General features: G+C 40.0%; 1 protein-coding gene across 6 annotated transcripts in view; it reads right to left on the bottom strand.

Annotated features, from left to right (window-relative positions):
• TNS3 (tensin 3) overlaps window positions 1-22,856 on the bottom strand; it is a 231,904-nt gene that overhangs the window by 169,536 nt on the left and 39,512 nt on the right. The window lies entirely within an intron of this gene.

Below are 22,856 nucleotides of genomic sequence, written 5' to 3'. Positions count from 1 at the left end.
AGTCTATGACAGAGTCAGTACGTCCTCTGGAAGGGTGTAACAACCTTCCCTTTCACTGGCAGATTTTTTTGAAATAACAGTTACCTATTCAAAAACCAGACCATTAATATCCCCAAATGAGTTTTCACATTCCTCATTTTCCTTTCATATTTGCACCTTACTGTCCTTAACTTCAGTACTGCAAAGGAGCCCCAAGGAACACAAATGGCAGTGACTGATCACCCTGCACAGGCCTGGGTGCTCAGATGCCAGGGTCACCAGTGGGGATGCACAGTCAGCCTGGTCTTAAGAACAGCTTCAGAAAACATTGTTGGTCTTAACCACAGTGTAAAGCCAAGATAATTAACACACTTCCATGAACACCACAGTTTAAATTACTTAGGCTGAAGGAATAAAATTCAGGCTAGAGTTCTCAGGAAAATCTTTCCACTAGTAAAGTGTATTAATCAGTAGAAATTAGTGAAGAGAAATAGTAGAATAGTCCACATCCTCAAAAGGCTGAAGCAGGGGATGAAACAGGGGATGATCCCCTGAAACAGGGGATGAATTTGAATTGTAATTACAATGCTTTGTTAGACACTTCGATCAACCACTGTAGAAGCTGAAGTCACAAACTACCCTATATCCCCCTCTGCTGACATTTGCATCATGTTATTCCAGGTTATATCGAAAGATGTTGTCAGAATCATGATTCATTTTAAAAGTAAACCATACGGGAAAAGAAGAGCCAAAATCCAGCTTTATGTAGGAACATGCTTGATGGCAAACAGATCGAATTTACTATTTCTGAAAAGTCTCTGTCATTATTGCTTTTTTATACATTTGAAAATATGGGAGATGCTTTTGAAGAGATAGAGGTCAAGGAAAAAGGAAAAGTGTTATTACATCCAGGTAACTTCACTAATCTGATTCCTCCACACTGTAGATACATAGACAAAAAAAAAAAAAAAAAAAAAAAAACCAGATTTCTCATTTTAGATTTTACCCACTCTTTCTCTGCAGAGTTCTACTTCTAGGTGAAGTTTACAGGACATGGATACAACTTCCTGGGAAAAGGACAGTTTTGCAGAGCTTGCAGTTCTGAAGAAATTAATGGATAAACATCAGAGAAAGTTTATTCTGTATCTAGGCCTGCTTCTCCATATTTCCTGCCTCCCAAACACTTCCTCACAAGCTTTGATGCTTGCACTGTTCCAAAGCAAGGCAACTGTCCCAAGAACTCACTGTTTAAATACTGGAGTTTAGTGTTAGTAGTTCTTGACATTAATTGATCAACTAGTCAATCTGTCCATTTCATTTGCAATGTAAACATCAAATAATTTTCCTCTGTGGCATTTTGAAAATATTTGCAATGCAGCCTTTGCACCTGAATTTTTTAAAAGTGTATTTTTGTTCCCTGTTGTTGATTTTAAGTATGTTCCCATGGATTCTCCAAGCAATTCAGTTAAACAGTTCATTTAGGAGATTCAGTACTCATAGCCATTTATAAAAGAAGTCCGCATAATCTACTGTGAAAACTAGAGAAGCCTAGACCAAGGTTTCATTGTTGTCACCTGATACAGCTTTTGTGGTTCTCCACTAACGAAGATGCCAAAGGGAAAAAAAAAAAAAAAAAAAGAGAGCGAGAGAGAAAGGAAAAAAAAAAAAAAAAAAGGAAAGCAACCATGGCTGGCAGCAAGCAATGCTACAGAATCTAAACTGCATGTAATTGTTAGGAGCAAAAACTGGAAGAAAACAGTGAGTTTTTGCTGGAGGAAGAGGCTGTGATTATGTCTGGTCTCAACTGCTACCATTATGAAACTCTCTTTTGCTTACCACACAAGGAAATATTTTGGCTATGCTCTGCTTCCTATGGCACACAGAAATCTAATGAAGCTGAAAGTTTATCCCAGACTTGCATCAATGTAACACAGCACACTGAGCAGACTGTGTAAAGACCTACATAGGCACCTTCAGCTATCATTATTTCCAAAACCCTCAAGGCTGACCATTTTCATTACGTAGCAATATATTGGTTCATTCTTTAAAAAGATAGTCGCAGGGCTTAGATCTTCCATCAAAGAATCAAGCAAATATTGTGAAAATAAACCTGTGTAAATAATTAGCAAGAAAAGTGTATAACTATATTCACACACATGCATGCTCAATTGAAATAAAAATAAAAACTTAACTGATTATTTATTACTTCTACAGAGCCGATTTCCTCCAAAGTGATCTGAGCAGTGAGTAAATTATACTTATAAATTATACTTAGACAAGTCTGAACAAAAATAATTAGACTTTTAAAATGAAATCATTTAGTCCAGATGTTACTCTATGTGGAAAAAAAAAAAGCCAAAAACTGCACATTATTTCTCTATCTCCAAAACTTGTAACAATCCATGTCATATATTCCAGCTAAGAGAAAATTATAAATGTATGTTTAAAGCCCCATAAACTCTCCCAGTGTCAGACTCTACTCCTGATTAATTCTACGTGGCTCATAAAAACTCTCTTAGGACAGCAGCAAAATAATCTAAAGCAAAGATAAGTTTTGTTCACTTCACATCCATGGTCATGCAAGTATGATCCCTTTCCCCATCCTCTCTCTAAATAACTTACCAACCAATACAGAATTTCCTGGGACTCTCTTTGTAACATTCTTTTACTCTCTAAGATAGCTTTAAACCCACTATCATATATTACACTTACGACTATTATTTTAAATACACAGGAGGGAAGGGGTAGCAGCATATTAGCAGAATGGGTATTTCACCACCTTTTATGGGCTAGGGAAATGTCCATGGGGATGTCCAAAGAAAGTTCAAGTATGGGGTGACTGAAAGCACTCTTCATGAAAAAGCTGAACCCCAGTTAAAAAAAGCTTTGCAAAACTAAGCCATATACCTACTTCTGTAAGATTGCTACAAAAATTAATTATATGACTAAGGAAAAAAAGCACAGCTAGCTGAGGGGAATGCCAGAAAACTCACCCCCTTTCATGCTTCCTGTTAAGCTTGCTCATCACTACTTCCACCCCTCTCTACTTCCTCTTCTCCCATCTCTTATGAGAAGCCTGCACAGCAAAAGTCATGATTTCTCCACAGTTACTTAAATCAAACATTAAAACCCATCAGATTACCTGCAATTCCCTGTAACTAACGTGCCTGAAGTGAATACTGATGAGACAGGAACACCCAGGATACAACAGTTAGTATTATTGAAAATACAAAATAGTTGAGAGCTTTTCTCTTCCCTCCCTGTAGTAAAAAACACTTTTAACTCTCCTACTCCTAAAGCAGGCTTCCATGTTTGGTGCAGGTTTCACTTTCAAAAAAAATATTTAAGAGTGCCTATGATGCCATACAGGCCAAGTAATAGGATATTATCCATCTAGCCTCCAAAATGGCTTTTAGAACAACAGGGCTGATGAGAACTTTTTTGTAACAATGAAAAATCATTATGTCAGAAGTTTCACACAAGGAAAAGATGGTAAAATAGTGGCACAGGTTGCCCAGAGAGGTGGTAGATGCCCCATGCCTGGAGATATTCAATGCCAGGCTAGATAGGGCTCTGAGCAACCTGATCTGGTTGAAGATGCCCCTGCCCACTGCAGGAGGGTTGGACTAGATGACCTCTGAAGGTCCCTTTGAACCCAAACTATTCCATGATTCTATGAATATACAATGAAGAATTTTACAGAAAGAGCAAACACCATAACACATGAGATTCTCTGTGAGAATAATTTCTTGGAAAACATACTATTGCTTCAAAAACAGCTCAGTATTCTAGCAAAATGGCAGTAGCTGAACATATCACATACATTTAAGTGCATATACAACTACCATCAGTAGTTGTAGGGGGGAGGAATATTTTTACAGACTGCAATAAGGCATTTCTGGATGTTTCACTCACATTCAGAGATTATATCTACAGTCAGAGACACAGCACATATATATATGTTTACACACACACCCATGGTAAAACGTACACAAACAGCTACTAATACTACTGTCACTACCATGTACTGTTACCAAATAACTTCATATGGATTGCAAAGACAAGAGAGTATTTGTTAAACACCCATTTACTCCCCACTCATTCAATGCATTTCACAGAAAGACAGACAAACAACCCAAGCTAGAAAAGAGAGACTTGAATTAGGATCGTACAGCTGATAATACCCTTCCCAGTGGAGTCCGCTCCTAACCTGTGACTCAAGTAAGGGCACATGGAGATGCTGGTGAGGAAAAAAATGTCTCATTAAACCAGCTGAGTAAACCTCATGTCGAGAGGAAAAACAACCTACGATTTGGCCTTACTGCATAAGCATAAGGGGCGAAAGAACAACAGAAAATAGCAGAAAAAGAGTATTTTTTTCCCTTATTTAAAATATTTGGTGCTATAATTTTAAGCAGCAGAAGTCTTTGCAGTCTCTCAGACAAAAGAAATCTGAAGTCTTCATTTTTTTTACTAAGAAACTCTGCCTAGGTACCAGAGTCTGAAAAGTATACACTTTTCCAGAACATAACTAAAAAGGAAGTTTCTGTCCAAATAACCTTACAGGACTTACATAGATTTAAAGAAAAAGGTCAGAGATGTACAAAGCACCTATGCTCAAGGTTTACTCAGGGCATCAAAAGCCAATTGTAGAAAATGCATTTCAAGACATAAGGTATGCCTTAATGGTTCAGCACAACATTCATTTCACCCACCCAAGCACTTCATTGCTGTGTCAGAGATACTATTCAAACAGAACAAGCCAGCCCTGCCCCTTCTGTATCCCGCTCCTTCTGCACCCCTGCTGTACCAGGGATGCTGGAAGTTCCACCTCTGACACATCCTCTTAGTATTTATTAATGGACCTCTTTTCCACTAGTTTTGTCAAACTCTGCTTTGAACATAGAATCATACAACCATAGAATAGTTTGGGTTGGAAGGGACCTTTAAGGATCATCTAGTCCAATTCCCTGCAATGAGCAGGGACATCTTCAACTAGATCAGGTTTCTCAGAGCCTCATTCAGCCTGGCCTTGAATGTTTCCAGGGATGGGGCATCTACCACCTCTCCGGGCAACCTGTGCCACTATTTTACCACAGTCACTGCAAAAAATTTCTTCCTCACGTCTAGCCTGAATCTACCCTCTTCTAGATTAAAACCATTACCATTTGTCCTAATGTAAACAGGCCCAGCTAAAAAGTCTGTCTCCATCTTTCTTATAGGCTCCTCTGAAGTACTGAAAGGCCACAATAAGGTCTCCCTAGAGCCTTCACTTCTCCAGGCTGAACAACCCCAACTCTCTCAGCCTGTCCTCACAGGAGAGGTGTTCCGGCCCTCTGATCATCTTGGTGGCCTGCTCTGGACTGTCTCCACAAGGTCCATGTCTTCCCTGTACTGAGGACTCCAGAGCTGGATGCAGTGCTCCAGGTGGTGCACAACCAGAGCAGAGAGGCAGAATCACCTCCCTCAACCTGCTGGCCACGCTCCTTTTGATGTAACCCAGAGGGCAAATCATATCTTGGGTGGCAAGTGCACGTTGCTGGCTCACGTCCGGTCTCTCATCCACCAGTACCCAAGTTCTTCTCCACAGGGTTGCTCCCAATTCCTTCATCCCCCAAGCTGTATTGATACTGGGGGTTGCCCCAACTCATGTGCCATCTCTGGATAGTATCCCATCCCTCAGGCCTGTCAACTGCACCACTCAGCATGGTGTCATCCACAAACCTGCTGAGGGTGCACTCAACCCCACTGTCTATGTCATTGATGAAGATATTAAACAGTACTGGTCCTAGTACAGACCCCTGAGAGACATCACTTGTTACTGGTGTCCATTGAGACATTGTGCCATTGACCACTGCTCTCTGGGTGTGACCATCCAACCAGTTCCTCATCCACCCAACAGCACACCCATCAAATCCATACCTCTCCAATTTAGAGGGAAGGATGTTGTGGGGGACCATGTCAAAGGCTTTACAAAGTCCAGACAAATGACATCTGTAGCTCTTCCTCTGCCCACTGGTATAGTCACTCTGTCACAGAAGCCCACTAGGTTGGTCAAGCAGGACTTGCCCTTGGTGAAGCCACACTGGCTGTCCCAAATCACCTCCCTGTCCTCCATGTGCCTTAGCACAGCTTCTAGGAAAATCTGTTCCATCATCTTCCCAAGCACAGACATGAGGCTGACAGGTCAGTAGTTTCCAGGGTCCTCCTTTCTACTCTTTTTAAAAGTGGGTATTGGTATTGTCTGCCCCACAATCTTCTGCAACAGCAAGTTCCAAAAGGTCACAGTGCCCCTTATTTAAAGCAACTTCATTTGTTCATTTTAAAAGCATCTGACACTTCTTAGTTTCTGTACTGTGGAACTGCATGACTAGTTCTGCCTAGTTCAACCTACCCATCATCTTTATGTTTCTGTAAAATCTTGATAATATTCCCCCCAAACTTTTCATTTTCCAAAACAAAGAGCCCCGGTGTTTTCAGTCTCTTCCCAAAAAGCAGCTGTTCCATCTGCTTGGCCATTTTGGTCATCTCTTTCTGGACATGCTATCCTTACCACATGCTTTTAAACATGCTGGGAGCATTTGCTCCACATCCTATTTAACTCACACAGCCTAGCACTTGGGTCCCTAGATCTAGATTGCCAGGTACAGCTGTACATAATTCCAGCTGCCAGAAAAAAAACACATTGGTCATGAGCTGAAAGTGTTAGGGAATAGGAAAATTGTACTGGTTCTCACACACAAAGCTTTTCATCTCAGCTCTCTCACAGCTCTGAACTAAAAAGTTAAAAGCCAGAGGGATACAAGGCAGTGCAAGATGCAACATGGAAACAGCAGCACTACCTAGTCTCCCACAAGGTCCTGGAACAGGAGGTCTGCAGCCTCAGTCACCCTACCAAGTGACCCACCTGGAGGGAGCCATGGCTGAACATAATGGCAACTTGGCTGTTCTCTAACAAGAGACAGGACCTATGCCTCATGCACCATTCTTTCATGCTTACATATAGTTATATTTGTGATCTGTAAACAATTCACCTAAGGAGGTCCTTCATCTAGATCATCAACTGCATGTGCTCTTCTAGAAGGTTTAAATTCTTGAGACAAAACAGTATCAGCTTTCTTTGAAAGATGGTTTCCACAGGATACCAAGTTAATGTAAGAGAGTAAAGTGTTTGGAATAGACTGATCATCAGATAAATCTCTCTCCCCACTTTAAAGTTCGGGGTTCGCAACATCAAACTTTAAAGAACATTTAGGAACCTTTCTGTATTTGCTATTTTCCCAGACAGTTTCAAGTCTTTCCACTTGTGATATGGCTGAGATTTCAACCAATAAAACAATAGGTGCAGGTCCACCTAGAGGTGGGTGACACCCACTGAAGAAAAACAGCACCCGTGGGGGTCTGAAAGTACGCCCATGAGCAGCCCCAAGACCTCTTCCAGGAGGATGCAGGCAGAGTAGCACACCTGTTGGAGAGAGGTAAGGCAGCTGCCCTTCTCCAACCAAATCCTCTCTACTCCCCTTCATCCAATTATCCCCAAAAATCAGTCACCTGTAGACAGCAGTGGTTCACCCCCCTCTCCTCTTAGCAGGAAAAAACAGGGGGCCTGGGGTCAGTCCTCGCTTGTAATGTAAAACAGCAGCAGCTCTCACATTTTTCTATTTCATCGGTTCTTTGCATTTTTGTTTCAACACCTTCATTTCTCCACTGCACATGAATCTGTATTGGTAGAAAAGCAATTAGGAGACAGATGGAAAGTCCATTAAGACAACTGCTACTCCAGACACTGGAAAACTTGTCTTTTTCATCCTCATCTCATTGGCAAACCAACACTTTGTTCTGTGTGGGAAAATACTGTACAAAGGAAATGTCTGAAAGCAGCAAAGGACTATGTGCATCATGAAAGCTCAGTGTTTGTCAATGGCTTTTTTCTTTTTTTGTTAAATGAACTGGCCTTGACATCTCTGAGGTTACAACACTGCTTTTATTATAAGAAGACTGAAACTCCCACATATGCAGAGCTAGACATCTGAAGACTAGAATTCACATATTTTAATAACAGAGAAAAGAGCTGCTTCTGAATATACCTGGTTTATCTTTAGTTCACAGGAAAAAAAAAATGTTGAAGGGTATAACAAAAGTAAAAATTCAGAGACATCAGGTGTCTACCCTTGAAATGCCTTTTTTTCTTTTTTAAATCTTCTTCACCTAGAATCTCTAATCAAATTCCTTCTCACAGCACATGAATTCTTGCACGTACACAAAAAACACCAAGCAAAGCATATGCTTCTACATGTATTTACTCCCTCTGTCTCAGTAGTCCCTAATGAACCTGTTTACAAAAGCAGCAAATCCAAGAAGGACTGCAGCCATGTACAATCTAACCCTCCTACAACATGATGCAGTTAGTTACAAGGCCACATACCAAAGAGCTACCAAGAGCTGTATGTCTCATAATAAATAATTTCTGGTGTAATAAAAAAGAACAAGCTATTTAAAAACAAAACAAAACAAAAACACACCACACAGGACAGTCACCAAGATCTCCAAAACCAGTGGAGAAAGGGAGAGCAGAAGCAAAATAAGAGGTCAGAGTCAGGCTAGAACAAGGACAGACGGCAGCAGCTGTGTGCCAGAACACTGACCAGGACAAACAGCTGAAAAGGATGAAAAATGCACATCAGTAAATCACTCGCTGAGAAATGGAAGAAATATTATTAATACTGATGCAGTGCATAACTTTAGCAATTTCATGTAGGCTAATTTTGCTACACAGCTTGAGCCTTCCCTCTTACCCTTACAATCCTGCTTGAGGCAGGTATGCTACACCAATACATACTCAATTTAGCACTTCAAGTTCATGCAGGCACTCTGTTGTCAACACTGCTACCTTTCAGCCATATCTTCTTTTGCCCCCAATCCTCCAGAGAAAGTCAGTATCCAGGCTAGAAATACAGAGGTAAGCAAGCTTAGGGGAGACGTTATCACTCTCTACAACTACCTGAAAGGAGGTTGTAGCATGGAGGGTATTGGATTCTTCTCCCAAGCAGCAAATGATAGGACACGAGGAAATGGCCTCACGTTGCACCAGAGTAGGTTCAGACTGGATATGAGGAAAAATTTATTCAAGCAAAGGGTTGTCAGGCATTGGAACAGGCTGCCCAGGGAAGTAGTGGCATCACCATCCCTGGAGGTGTTTAAAAGACGTATAGATGAGGTTCTTAGGGACATGGTTTAGTGCTAGAGTTAGGTTGTGGTTGGACTCTATGATCTTGAGAGTCTCTTCCAACCAAAATGATTCCATGATTCTAAGCTGATAGTTGTACATTTCACATACATGTTCATTTTGCAGTTGCAGCACTAAGGAAGCATGCACACTGGAAGTGCACATATCAGGAAAGTATCAGTCATCAGTCGTCATCTGCCTTCTGTAACATCACTATCTCGCATCTTCAAGTAGAAAATAACATGCTTCCCAACTGTGCAGGAAAATCTCATTAAAGGTGATTCAGTAAGGCAAAAAAATAGCAACATCAGTTCAGTTTCCTCCTCTCCCCACACGCACCCTTATTTAACTACTTCAACAGTGCGGCTCTTGGGATCTACCAACGCAGACAGTATTAATGACTGTGTGAAGTCTGGCCATTGTACTTTGAAAGGCCAGTTACACTAAGCAGGGAACAGAGAAAAGACCAACATCTGTGGTCAGAACATCTTCACTCAACACCTATACTTCCCATCCCAAAGCACATACTTTAATTTATTCCACTCCTGGTTCAGTATATAAACAGCTCTATTTAAACATGCAATTCCATACAGGTTACCATTTGTAGCATCAGCAGTAACTCATACAGGAAAAAAAAAAAACCACTCTGTGTGTGTGTATGACTGGAATTACCTTTATAAAATGAGGAAACAGGTAAGGATGTAAGTAAAACAATATCTTTCATATGAAAACTTAAAATGGGCCCATTTTCTGCACTCCATTAATCCTGAGGATCCAAAATTTTTGGCTTACAAAATTTTGTATACAGTAATTTAAGAAGTGGGTGAGAATCCAGTGTGGACATAGAAATCTTCACTGTGCACTTTTGGGTAGAACTTTGTTTCTCTCATAAGATCGCGTTTCACTTTTTTGCTGCTATTTTACTGAGACTTTGCCGTTTTTTTCCATCAAGTTAAATCAACCATTTTCAAGAAACAGAACCAAATTAATAATACAGAAGACTTCCACATGAACTTTTTAATAGGATAATCTAAGTGCCACTCCAAAAATCAGAAATGTTCACTCAACAATCCTGCTCCAGGATGTAATTTCATTACTTTCATTGGACAGCAGACAATTTGTGGTTAGCCATTTATTTTGTATTTTTCCTGGTATTCCTGTGTGGTCTTGTAAGAGGAGTCTATGGGAACACAAGTTGATGGAAACATCTACTTGCAACCATAGACTCTGTATACCTTCTATTGATTTTCCTCTGATATTACAAGATTAGTTGTACTGACCACTCTGAACACATCTCTCAAAGTGTTTATCAGGTGATGACAGTATGCTAAATCAGAAAGTCTCAATAATATTCCCTTATTGCTACTAACCACAGATGATATTGTAGAGTTCACACTCACCTTAAGTTCTAACAGGCAAATCAGAGGAAACTCTGAGAGAGCAAAGGCTAGTACTAGTTAGGTTTGTGTTTTTACTGAAAAACATGAGCTCCACACAAAACAAAAACAAACAAGTAAACACCAAGCAATAGTGTCAAAACTTTCTGGTTGAAACTATCATTCATACTACAATACTTTCCTGATGCACAACTATTTAAAATACGCTAAGGAGGAATCAAAGTTAACCTGATGGCAACAGATACATCACTCAGTGCAGCAAACAGCAAAATAGTGTTCCTCATCTGATCCTCACACTGTTTCCAGCTCTAACCATCCTTCCCACTCGGCTACCTGAATCAGTACTACCAAAAATAGGCTGTTCAGGCTCTGTCAGACATGGGTAGCACATGATGCAGCCACACTTTGTAATAAAGAGAAAGCACTTGACATGTCAGATTCAAGCTTTGCCTTTATTTGAGAGAAGTACTCACAACAAATGCATTAAATGATATAATATACAGTTCACATATACCTTCTGATGTTGGGTCTGCAGCTCCAAGAATAAGAAAAATTCAACAGCAAAGCATACCATGTTATGGTAAAAGAATTTGTCTGGAGCAAGTTAATAATCATAATTATACCCATTTCTGCTGAACTGCATACTCTTATACCTACAAAAATCTGAATTAAGTTACCCTTATCTACATCCTTATTATTGTAACCATTTTCAAAGTCACTTCAATTAGAGCCTAGAGATAGGATAACACCGTTGCCTGCCTGTCTGAATGGTCTCCACCCTTTGGATTAGCTATTCCCATTCAAACATTAACCTCTAGTAGGAATACAAGAAAATAGCCATCTTGACAAACTGCATCAATTCCAGTCACTGACTAGCACAGGCTGCTACTAACCGTGAGCCCTGTGTGCTCCTCCTGCCCAGCCAGGAAAATATTTGTTGCTACTGGCCTGAGGCATGGAACTTCAATTCCTCTCTGCCATCTGAATGAACCAGGATAATGTAAAAGGGCTTAAGCACAAGGATCATATTCAGCTACAAGATCTAAAGCTCTTGTGGAAATGGAAATCAAACACAATAGACATTTATAAAGTTATTATACAATGCATGCCCTGTAGCTGATTAACTTGCTCACTCACCCAAGGACAAATAGGTAAACTATTACGTTGAGAAAAACAATTACAGAAAATACAACTGTTACTTAACTGAACTGACCTGCTCCTTTCCTTGTAGCTCAAAATAACTATTCACTTTAAATTTCCAAACAACTATCTTAGTTATTTCCCTGGCACTAAAATCTCTTAGCACAGCAAGTAAACACAAACTCACTAAAACATACACTGAACTTGACTTTTGACTTTCAGAATCCTTTTTTTAAAGGCTCAAAGAATCCACTTGAAACCCTAAATTCTTCTTCCTAATGACCAGGAAGTTCCAGAAACCTTTAATCTTCTTATCAAACACTCTTGAATCTCATCAGCGTCACTTCATCAAGGTTCTTCAGTTTCCATTCTCTTGTTCTGCTGTACCATGGGTACTTTCAGATTAGTACACTGGAAAAGTACTCTGTACTCTCCCCCTTGTCTCAGAACAATGACAGTTTCCTTTTTACTTTATTGTAGCTTAGATTTCTTTTCTTGCAGTCTTACAGGATTTAATTCATTATGAGAACAGTTACCACTCCCTCTGCCTCACAGGGAAAAAAATCCTAGAACAGATAATTCAAATAAAGCAAATTTCCAGATCGCAGCAATTTACAAGAGTAACAGTTCCATGGTACACTTACCAAAACCTGAAATACTTTCATCAGAATTTACAACAAAATAAAAGTGGGACGAGAGCATGCTCATTTTAAAGGCTCAGCCGGGTTCTGACATTCAGTTGTTCCAGTATGTTCTTCATCATTACAGAGCACATCATGTAGTATATCAATACTGCTACTGAAATAAAACTTCTGAAGTATCTTCACTGCCTGGACATGTTTGTTTCCAGATCTGTTGACACGGCAGATCTGCAGACTGGTATTTTTCTAAATGTAGTGAAGAGAAAATGCAAATACTGTTTTCTCAAGACTTGAGGTGTATTTCTGAACGTCTACTAATGAAGAAGAGGTAGTCTTTCAGGAGAAAGCTACCAAGTCTCAGTCTAGACAACAGTATTAGTCAGCAGGTATTCATCCCTCAGTGAATTTCACTCAAAATGCCAGGACAGTCAGAAGTTTTACTCTTTCAGGATCTTTGATCTGCCAAAGTAGGCTTCTTTACAAGCACCAAGCCATTTGACAAAACCAAGCAACTAAGAGCAATCAGCAATACCAGTACAAAACCAGTACAGTCAGCTATTCAAGATTTGTGTTGGCTTTTTAGTATTAAGTGATTTTATTCATATAATGCAGTTCAGAGCAGGAAAAGCTGTAAAATTTTCAGTCTGTTTTTCTTGCTCAACCTGACACTACATATCAATGTAGTTCTTTCCCCCCATTTACAGCAAATGTACGATTTCCAAATGAGAACCCACTTTTCCACAAACACATAAAGCCTTACTGACCAAGCCACAGTCAGAACATATACTGTTTTCCTAAGAAAGAGCATACACAAGAGAAAGGGAACAAGAGAGAGAAGAACCACCTCTTGCTAACATTCTCTGAGCAAAAATTTATAATCCCTTAATTTTGCCAAACAAACCTGATGCCTCCAGCTATAAAGAGCCCAGTGCTTGTATGCTTGTTTTATTTCTTCATTTTCATCATACACAAGGCTTTAAGGCAATAAAATTGTTTACAGGCTGCAACCCTTAGCAGCAGAGAAACCACAAAGAATTCACAGATGTGATTACCTTCTTCCAAGTTAAAAGCATTACTTCAGAAACATCAGCATATAAAATGGGCTGAATTGCTGAAGAATGAACATACCTTGGTTTGTCCACCAGCCAAATCTCCAGACTAACTGTTGTCAGCCTGGTTTAAACAAAGGGTTGCTTGAATTAGTGAAATATTACTAACTGACAGGGCAAATTCCAAAAATACTTCACTACAATTAGAAACCTCTTTCCCTCCATTAAAACAAATTTTAAATAGCATTTAACCCTTACACAGCCACATGGGTGTGCTCTATGTATATCCATTTCTTCTCTGTCCTCCAAACAACAGTTAAGTAAGCAATAAAAATGTCTCCCTAAGCATCTGAAAAAGCTTCCCAATATTATTACCAGAGGATCAAGGCAAGATTTCAACATTTCATTTCAGTCCTGCTTCAGATCCCACAGGGACTGAAGTTATTCCAGTCCAGCTCTGCATTGAGTTTAATGGGGAAAGGGTGGAAGAGGGACAATAATGATACATAAAGGAAAGCAAAATGCCAAACAACCATTCAAACCAGTTTTCAGTTCAAGTTAAGTTCAATTCGAAGTTTATTACTGTACTGACTGTAGTTGTCACCTTCCCCTAGCTACGATTAATCTTTTCACTTTCTAGAAATGGTTCAGTTCTTCTTTCATCACCCCAAGCAACCTAACAGGCCACAGTTCACCACATGTCCACGTGACTGCAACTCGTCCCCATGCAGTCCCTCACACAGCCACCAGTACGTTGTGTTTACGCATGATGGCAACTTGAACTACAGAAATTAAAATCAAAAGTCACTGTTGACAGAACAGGTAGTGAGACACCAACACCAGTGCAGATCTTTTTAAACAAAGAAATCTCATTCTGCAAGCAAATGAAGGGCGGAGCTTAGTATTTTCTTCTTAGAATAAGCCATAAAATCTTCTAGAGTTAAGTCAAACCAAACCCTGGGATTTAGTAACCTGAACTACTGTACTCCATACACTCAGGCATGACAAATTAATCTTTTCCACGCAAAACATGCACATATACACAAGATATTAATTGTATAATACCTGTACAACAACATACAGATGCCTTTTTTGTTTTTGCTGCTTGCATGTCCTACATGTACAGAGAGATGCCTTCGGACTAAATGAAACATCTTGTCATACTTATATTTTGCAGAAAATTTAAGATCTTTTATTGCCTTGCTTCTTTGGAGGATGGCTGTGTTTAACTGTCTCTCAGTGACTGAATGTGGTCTTGGAAGCATCTTCCATGAAAGGAGAGGACTCCTTATGGACTTCTTGGTTTGTATGAGGTATTCCCCAAACGCATGGCTTCCTGAAATGAGATTAAGATTTGTTTCATGCAACTCACTACCATATCACCTATGGAGGTCAAATGCAAGACCTTTCGGACAGAAAAAAACACGCTTCACTTGGTTTAGTCAAATTCAACCTCAAATACACAAACTCCTGCTAGCAGAGGACCAGCCACCAGTGGGTGACAAAAAGTCATCTTGAGTTCAGGGGGATTAAACCATGCCCAGAGTTTCTTTTAAAAAGGCCTCTGTGAGGCAGGTGAGAAGAGTCCTTGTACCCTTTCCTTAGGATCCCAAAGCAGCCACTGTGGGCCACCCACTACAAAAGTAGAGAGATGACGGATTAGTGTTGCATCTAACCAAAACTGAGGACAGACTGAAATTATTCATCTTTGAATGTGGCCAGACCTCTTGGCCAATCACATTTATGAACAAAATTCCGTGAGACCTTCAAATAACAGAGAAAGGCAACACTACAAGCCAAAGCAAGCCCTTAAAAATCTTGAAATGCAGATGTATAAGCAACACAGGGAAAAATTCCACTAAATAAATACTATAAGCTTATTGCTGTTATGTGCTGCTATTTTCTATCTTGAACAAGAAATAAAATCTTCACTTGTGGCATAATATACCCTCACAGAGACTAAAAGTTCCAGACAACACATGCACACACAGAAACCTTTCCAAAGCACCTTCTAGGGTGGGGAAGAGGTAGGAGATCAAATCTCTCAAACTGACCAGTGCTATCTTACCTACAAGATAAACACCCAGGCAGAATTCTGAAAAAATCCAGTGTGAAGAAAACGTTGATAGGTTTGGAAAATCTTGACTTAAAAGAGCAAGTTGAGGAGAGGTAGGGCATACAAATTCAAAAGAACACAAGTTTAACAATCTTTAATAAGTTTGGTTGAGAAACAGAGCATATTTGATGTCATCAAATGCTTGTCTACTTTCAAGTCACTTAAATATATATAAACATTCCTACTTGTATTTAAGATATCTGAAATTGAAATAAACAAGAAAACTGAGGATGTTTGTGAAGGTGTTTAACTATTACAGATTACTGATGAAGAAAATGTCCCTAAACTCACTCAGGCTTCTATACAGTATCCATAGACTCACAGAATAGTTTGGGTTCAAAAGGACCTTCAAAGCTTATCTAGTTCAATCCCCTGCAATGAGCAGGGACATCTTCAACTAGATCAGGTTTCTCAGAGCCTCATTCAGCCTGGCCTTGAATGTTTCCAGGGATGGGGCATCTACCACCTCTCCAGGCAACCTGTGCCACTATTTTACCACAGTCACTGCAAAAAATTTCTTCCTCACGTCTAGCCTGAATCTACCCTCTTCTAGATTAAAACCATTACCACTTGTCCTAATGTAAACAGGCCCAGCCAGAAAGTCTGTCTCCATCTTTCTTATAGGCTCCTCTGAAGTACTGAAAGGCCACAATAAAGTCTCCCTAGAACCTTCTCTTCTCCAAGCTGAACAACCCCAACTCTCTCAGCCTGTCCTCACAGGAGAGGTGTTCCAGCCCTCTGATCATCTTGGTGGCCTGCTCTGGACTGTCTCCACCGGGTCCATGTCTTTCCTGTACTGAGGGCTCCAGAGCTGGATGCAGTGCTCCAGGTGGGGTCTCACGAGAGCAGAGGGGCAGAATCCACATCCTGCCAGCAACCACACTGTTATACACTAAGACACAGGAGAGGTTGAGAGCCCTACTGAGCAATTTTATTTCCCTCATCCCGCAGAATACATTCTAGATGCAAACACAGATGGATTAGTGGCCATTTCTTCATGTATCATAGCTGAAAGAAGAGTTACGTAGCCCTGCTTCCCATCTACATTATTCTTGCATTCCCTCTATCTAGTATGGAATGCCAATTCAGCAGAGAAATGTCTTCCTGCAGGCAAGAATGAACAAATCTCTCCCCAGTTACAGAGCCATGTGTGGGCTACAAGCAATTTTCCAAACATAAAAGGAAGGAGAGAATTTGCCATCCATATATTAACAAGCTAAAACAAGCCAACCTGCAGATGGAAAGGATCAAAGTGTCTGTTTTAGTCACCTCAAAATTAATCCCCTCCAGGAATGTTCACCACCTCCCCCTCCACACACACACACTACATCCCTCCAGTCCCTCCCAGAGCAAAAAGTCAAGCTCAAAGCATGCAACTAGCTCTTTTAGATTAATATGATTCTCCCCAGAATACACACACCCTCCTTTTGTCTTTGAAAGACTATGTTCTCTCCCCTTCCTCCTCCTTCTCCAGACACGTACATGCAGATAGCTGAGAGACAATTTTATCCCCATTGCCTATCAAACATGATACCATGCTTCATCAAAAAGACGCATGGCAGGTTCAGGTTGGAAATGGCAGCAGCATCACACAGAGATATGTCAGTCTTTCCAAATGTTAATACAGTTAAACTAATATCTATCATCTGTAAAACAGATTATTTGAAGTAAATTTGCTTTATAAGTATGAAAAAGTGCATGTGAGAAGCTAAAGACGTTACGAAAAGCAAATATACACATGATGAGAGAGTTTTTCTAGTATTTCCAGGACACTATTCACAATTGAGCTGCCACTGCTCAACTGTATTTTACATAATACCTTAGTTAGATCTTAAAAGGGCATCTGTGATGTTAAACTATTGCATACCTTCCTCTTAGGCAAGCTGAAAACTATTATGATTTGGAGAGGGTCTGAAAAGAAATTCTTGTTCTGCTGAAGCACGGACCAAAAAAAAAAAAAAGCTTGTATTCTTGTAAATTCAGGTGAACTCAAGCTACACCTAAACACTTCACTGTATCAGTCATATTGCACTGAAGTTGCACTCAATATTCATGTAACACTTTTCTTTCGGAAAATGCAGAACTTGAGTTCTGAATAAAGTAAGTCAGAGTCACTTGAACTGAAACTCACCAAATAGCATGTACAGCAAATTTCATGGCCATGGTAAACAGATAAAACTGGTGCCCAATTTGGTGTCATTAACAAATGAATGGAGCAAGCTCCTTCTGAGAACAAACTTCTCTGAGAGCTTTCAAAAATTGCTAATGACTCATCGGAAAACCTCAATTTGCTCTGCACACATGCTTCATTTCCCTCACCACTTCGAGTACAACAAAGCAAAAAATTGTGCCTGCTTGAGCATTCCCACTCTGTTTTGAAATGTTTTTCCCTTCTCAGTTTTACAGGTCTTCAGAGCACTTATTCTTTAGGGAACAACTACAAACAGCACCCACAAGGGTAAGTCAAATCAAGTAAACTGAACAACCCAAAAATGCTAATACAGGCAATGCTCCCTCTATGAGCAAACTGTAAAAGACAAGTCCATTTCCTTGAAAGACTTGAAGGAGAAGGAAATTGTTCCAAGATGCCCAGGAAAGGAACGACATTCACAATACTCAGAATGCAAGCTGAAAGCAGAGAAGCACAACTCAAAGCTCAGAAGTGTCATCACGAAAGAGAAATCAGGGTCTGATTCTTCAAACAAGATCCTCCAGCTCCCAGTTCTTCCTAAACTCCAAACTCTGAAGGAACTATGAGGGTTTCTGCCCACCAAGAGCTTGCCCACCCCACCAGCAGAAGGCAGCCCACAGCACTGGGCTGCCCAGCAGGCAGAGCCCTTCCCATCCTCCTCTCTCACAGCAGCAGCACCCGCCGCCCTGCCCTCAGCACAGGATGCACAATTCCATCCTGTTAAGCAACAACAGGCATCACCGTGCAGATGACACCTGAGAACCTGAAGTTGCTCTGCAAGAGGCAGAACGATTATCACCTCCAGAAAGACAGAAAAGGGATCCCAGTGAAGCTGAGTGTCAAACTCTCTCACTGTGTATCCTTTTATGCTTCAAGCTATGTTACTGGTGACAATATCAGCATGAGTCAGTGACAGAGAGAACGCTTAAAGTCTGCTTTGCTTGAATTTCGGTCCTGTGCTCCAAACATTAGTCACTACATTCTTAAAAAACAAACAAACAAAAACAACAACAACAACAACAAAAACTTAAAATGTAGAAAAGCCATTACTCACATTTCAGATCAGTTCAGCCTAACCATGATTTCTGTTAAGCACAAAAATTGTTTTCATAAAATCTCACACCTGCAGGGTACACAGTTTCACATAAAAGCACACAGATAAGGTCTTAACCAGCTCATTTGGGCATGTATATTAAGTGTTAATTCATTAAACTAGGGATGACAAGGTGCTTTCCCCTTCTCAAATGAGCACAAGCCATTAAAAAACAATTCTCAAAGATGCTTCAGTTTATTTATCAGTGCCTTCTGACAACACGTCTCTTTAACTATAAGATCACTGACTATTTTGATACTATTCTCTTAAACTAGACTATGAATCGACATTTCAATCCTCGTTTTCCCCAGAAGTACTGTTCTGTACTTGCAGATTCCCTGTGTCACAGCTGGACACAGTCACTCTTTCCCAATTAGCTCCCAAAATTCCTGTCTTGGGGAGTAGCATACTATCTCCTGCAGGTCATAATCAAAGCTAGAGTGCCTCACAACCTACCCTCCGCTTTCAGGAAAGGTCAGCTTGTTGACACACTTTACGCCTTTAAGACACAAAAAGAACAGCTATATTCTCTTCAGGACAGAATGAGCATCTGCATTTCAAAACAAAACTGAGAGTAACAGCACATATACAGGAAACAAAGTGTTTCAGTTACATAGAAATAAAGAGTCAAAACTGCATTTTTAAAAACTACTGTTTTCTTCAAAGTACCTTCGCACAGCAGAGGAACCACGTATTTGACTAAAGAATACTCATAGCAAAAGCCAAAAGATTTTGGCCTGCTACTCTTGTGCTTCCTGGGGGATGGAGTTCTAGCTGGCTTCTGGTATAATTCTGCTAGAGATTAGTTTCTTTAGAGAGAACTACAAATCTCATTATGCACTTCAACTCTAATGATAAAACTATTGTGCTTCAGGAAAGCCGTTACTTGGAGAAAAGTTGAGTACTTGCCAAAAAAAAAAAAAAAATCACAAATGAAGCATATCGCATGAAGCGGCACAGAAGTAAAAGCAAAATATTAGATTGAAAATACAAAATTTTTAAGCCTCAAAATTCAAGAACTCTGTGGAAGAAAATTAAGTTTCTAGCCAGAATTAAACTTATTTCTTCCTGTGCCTCATCTTCAAGCATCTTGAAGCACATGTAATTTAATACAGACAGATGAATCTTAACATAAGATTGAAGCCCACCCACTTTAATATGCTTTTGTACAGCAGAAAAACAAAGGAGTGGCAGGATAGTTAATTAATTTCAAGTAACCACAGTATATAAGACAAAAATAAATAAGACAAGTAAAGGAATACTGGCATCCATAAAAATACTGCAGAACACAAAAAGCTCTCCAAATAATGCTGAACAACTGGATTCAAGCTGCAGCAAGGCCACTGCTGAGTATTTGCTGAAAGGGAACACCTGCAAGGTTACTAAAAGCACAAAACATGCAACTCTTTTTTTGAATATGACTACAGAATATTTGTCAGTCATCTCTTCACAGAGTCATATAGAAAGCATATGAGACTTTCAATATTTACTTGGCATATTTTACTTATGGACTGAAGATGCACTTCTAAAACAGGTGTATTGCTGATATTTGAAAAATACAATTTTGCTTTCAACAAACCATAATCAAAGAGCAAGAGCAGCCAAGATACAATAGCAGTATTTTAGATGCTTACAACCTTACAGCTCAAAAATATCCAGTATTTGGACTAGACAGGAGAAAGCAGAGTAATTAAAAAAAAAAAAATCAATAACAATCTTTGTGTTTTGACTGAAATGTACTAATTTAAAAACGTATTACTGAAAATTCAGCCTACTACTGAAAACATACACCTTCTCCTAGAGTTTGATCACCCTAATCTACTGAAAATTTCACTGGAAATGCCAGGTTTCCCAAGAGCTGCTGTAGTAAGTCATAAATTGTACTTGACTTTTTATCTTCCATATCAAATCCAACTCAACTGGAAATAAAAGTAATTCTGATGGTGAGAGTTGCTGATAGCTGCAAGAGTAAGTGAATGACTACAAAAAAAAAGGTAGCACACATCAGGAAAGGCTTACTTTTAATCAGTTAGATACCTTGTGTTCATAAGGAAGTGTTTTCAGAAGTTTTTTCAAACACAGATTAATTACATACTAAAATCAACAGCAATGAATTTAACCACAGGCCTAGTCAGGTTCCAGGCTCTCACTTCTTGGCCATAGCAACAGGTTGTTTGTTTATCAACTAAAATCAGATAACAACTGCTTCATCAAACCTGAATGGAACTGTTTGTTAACAAAATCCAGGCAGTTGAAGTTTCTTCATATATATGCAATAAAAAAAGTGTAAATGACCCATAAGCTGGCAAAAGTACAAGGTCAACAATTCATAAAAAAATTATATTTGGATTGCAAACCCTACAGAAAGTCTCATACACCAGGTAAACAAAACCTAACACATGTTCAGGAAATCACATGTTCCCAGATGTACAAGCACACAATACACACAAAGATATCCTTTGCTCTCATAGTTACTATTTTCAGTACACTGACTGCTCGGAAAATATCCTATAACAAGCTGCTGTCACCTATTAATCATTAACACTATACAAAACAAAAGCTTGGAAGCACTCAAGTTGTGTTTCCATGACTAATTTCTTTACAATTTAGGGAAAACTCATATAAGGCTGTGGAACACAGATCATGTCTCCCTCTTTGCTAGCCACAGGAAGGGCAAAGAACAAGGATGCCAACGATGTGGCACAGAGCCTAACACTTGTAGAGTTGCAAGTTACACATCACACAAAACCTCACCTCCAGAAGAAACTTCTAGTGGAGTAATGCATTAGCTTGTGGTTGGTATCAAACCGCCAGGAATGCCTGAGTTATGCCTGGCCAGGGTACCTCTCAGTCTCTCCTGGTACAGCAATTCCACTTTGTGTTAAAGCACCAAAGCAGAAATAGGAGAGTCTCCATACACAGCATACAAAGAGAGAAGACCATGGGACTCTTAAGCCAGCACTCCCTCCCATGATGCGGTAGGCTCAGGTTCAAGCTCCTGCTCTCCTTGGCTTCTATTAATACGTTGCAGATGAGCACCCCAAACACACTGCTACAGTAGCTGTCTCTTCCTGGCTCCACCAACACTGGCTGTTTACAAGCATCTAACCTCAGACCCCAAAACCAACTTTTCTCCCTCCCAGTGAGCTGCCCCCAATTCCACTCATCCTTTCAACCACTTTTTCTGCCCGAAAGCAACAAGTCATCTCTCCTGGCCGCTACAAACCCAGCTGCTGCCCTGAAACAGGAGGACTTATGTCAGTCAGACAGCACAGGGGACTGACTGAGCTACTGACACTGCAGCTGCCAGAGGACAGAAGGAAGAGGAGGCAGCCACTTCTGGGTGGACAAGAACCAACAGCAGCAACCTGACACTGACCAGCATGCTAGAAGGAGATGCAGAACTTAGCACGCAGCTATCTGGGCCCTCCTCACCCCCTCCACAGAAAAGGTGGCAAACCAGACAGAAGTGTCCCCTGGGCCACTTTCAACTGCAGCCACCTGCTGAATCACTGAACCAGAGATACAGAAACCTGAGGGCAGAAAAAGCATCAAAATGTATTAATTGGGATGAATATGGGTGATTAGGGCACAAAAGCACCCTAATATGGCAATCAAGAAACCTTGCAAAAACCTGAAGATTTTATCTGAGACATTTTCATGCTGAAAGACAAAAGGTGCAACATGCACTTTTTTACTGGTGCCAATAAACACTGCTACAGAAAAATATTACTGCAGAGACCCTTGTATACCACAATACAATATTACGCAAATGTAAATATCCCTCATCAAATGATGCACTAGTGGCTTCTTTTTTCACCTTCTCAAAAGAATTTCAGTTGTACTAGCTGTAGAAACAGGACAATTATAGAAAGGACCTATGGAAGAAGGAAGGCAACCCATTTTACTTCAACTAAAAAGACAGCTGTAAATACAGTACTTCTGTTGATCAGTGGGAATGTGCTTACACAAAGCATATAATCTGAGAAATGGCAGGCAAGGGACAAGAGAGCAGCATGGTACA

This window comes from Streptopelia decaocto (genome assembly GCF_964273445.1).
Source record: "Streptopelia decaocto genome assembly, chromosome: 2".
Taxonomy (NCBI): Eukaryota; Metazoa; Chordata; class Aves; order Columbiformes; family Columbidae; genus Streptopelia; species Streptopelia decaocto.
Note: the sequence above shows the minus strand (reverse complement) of the source record. Positions and strands in the feature narration are given on the sequence as shown.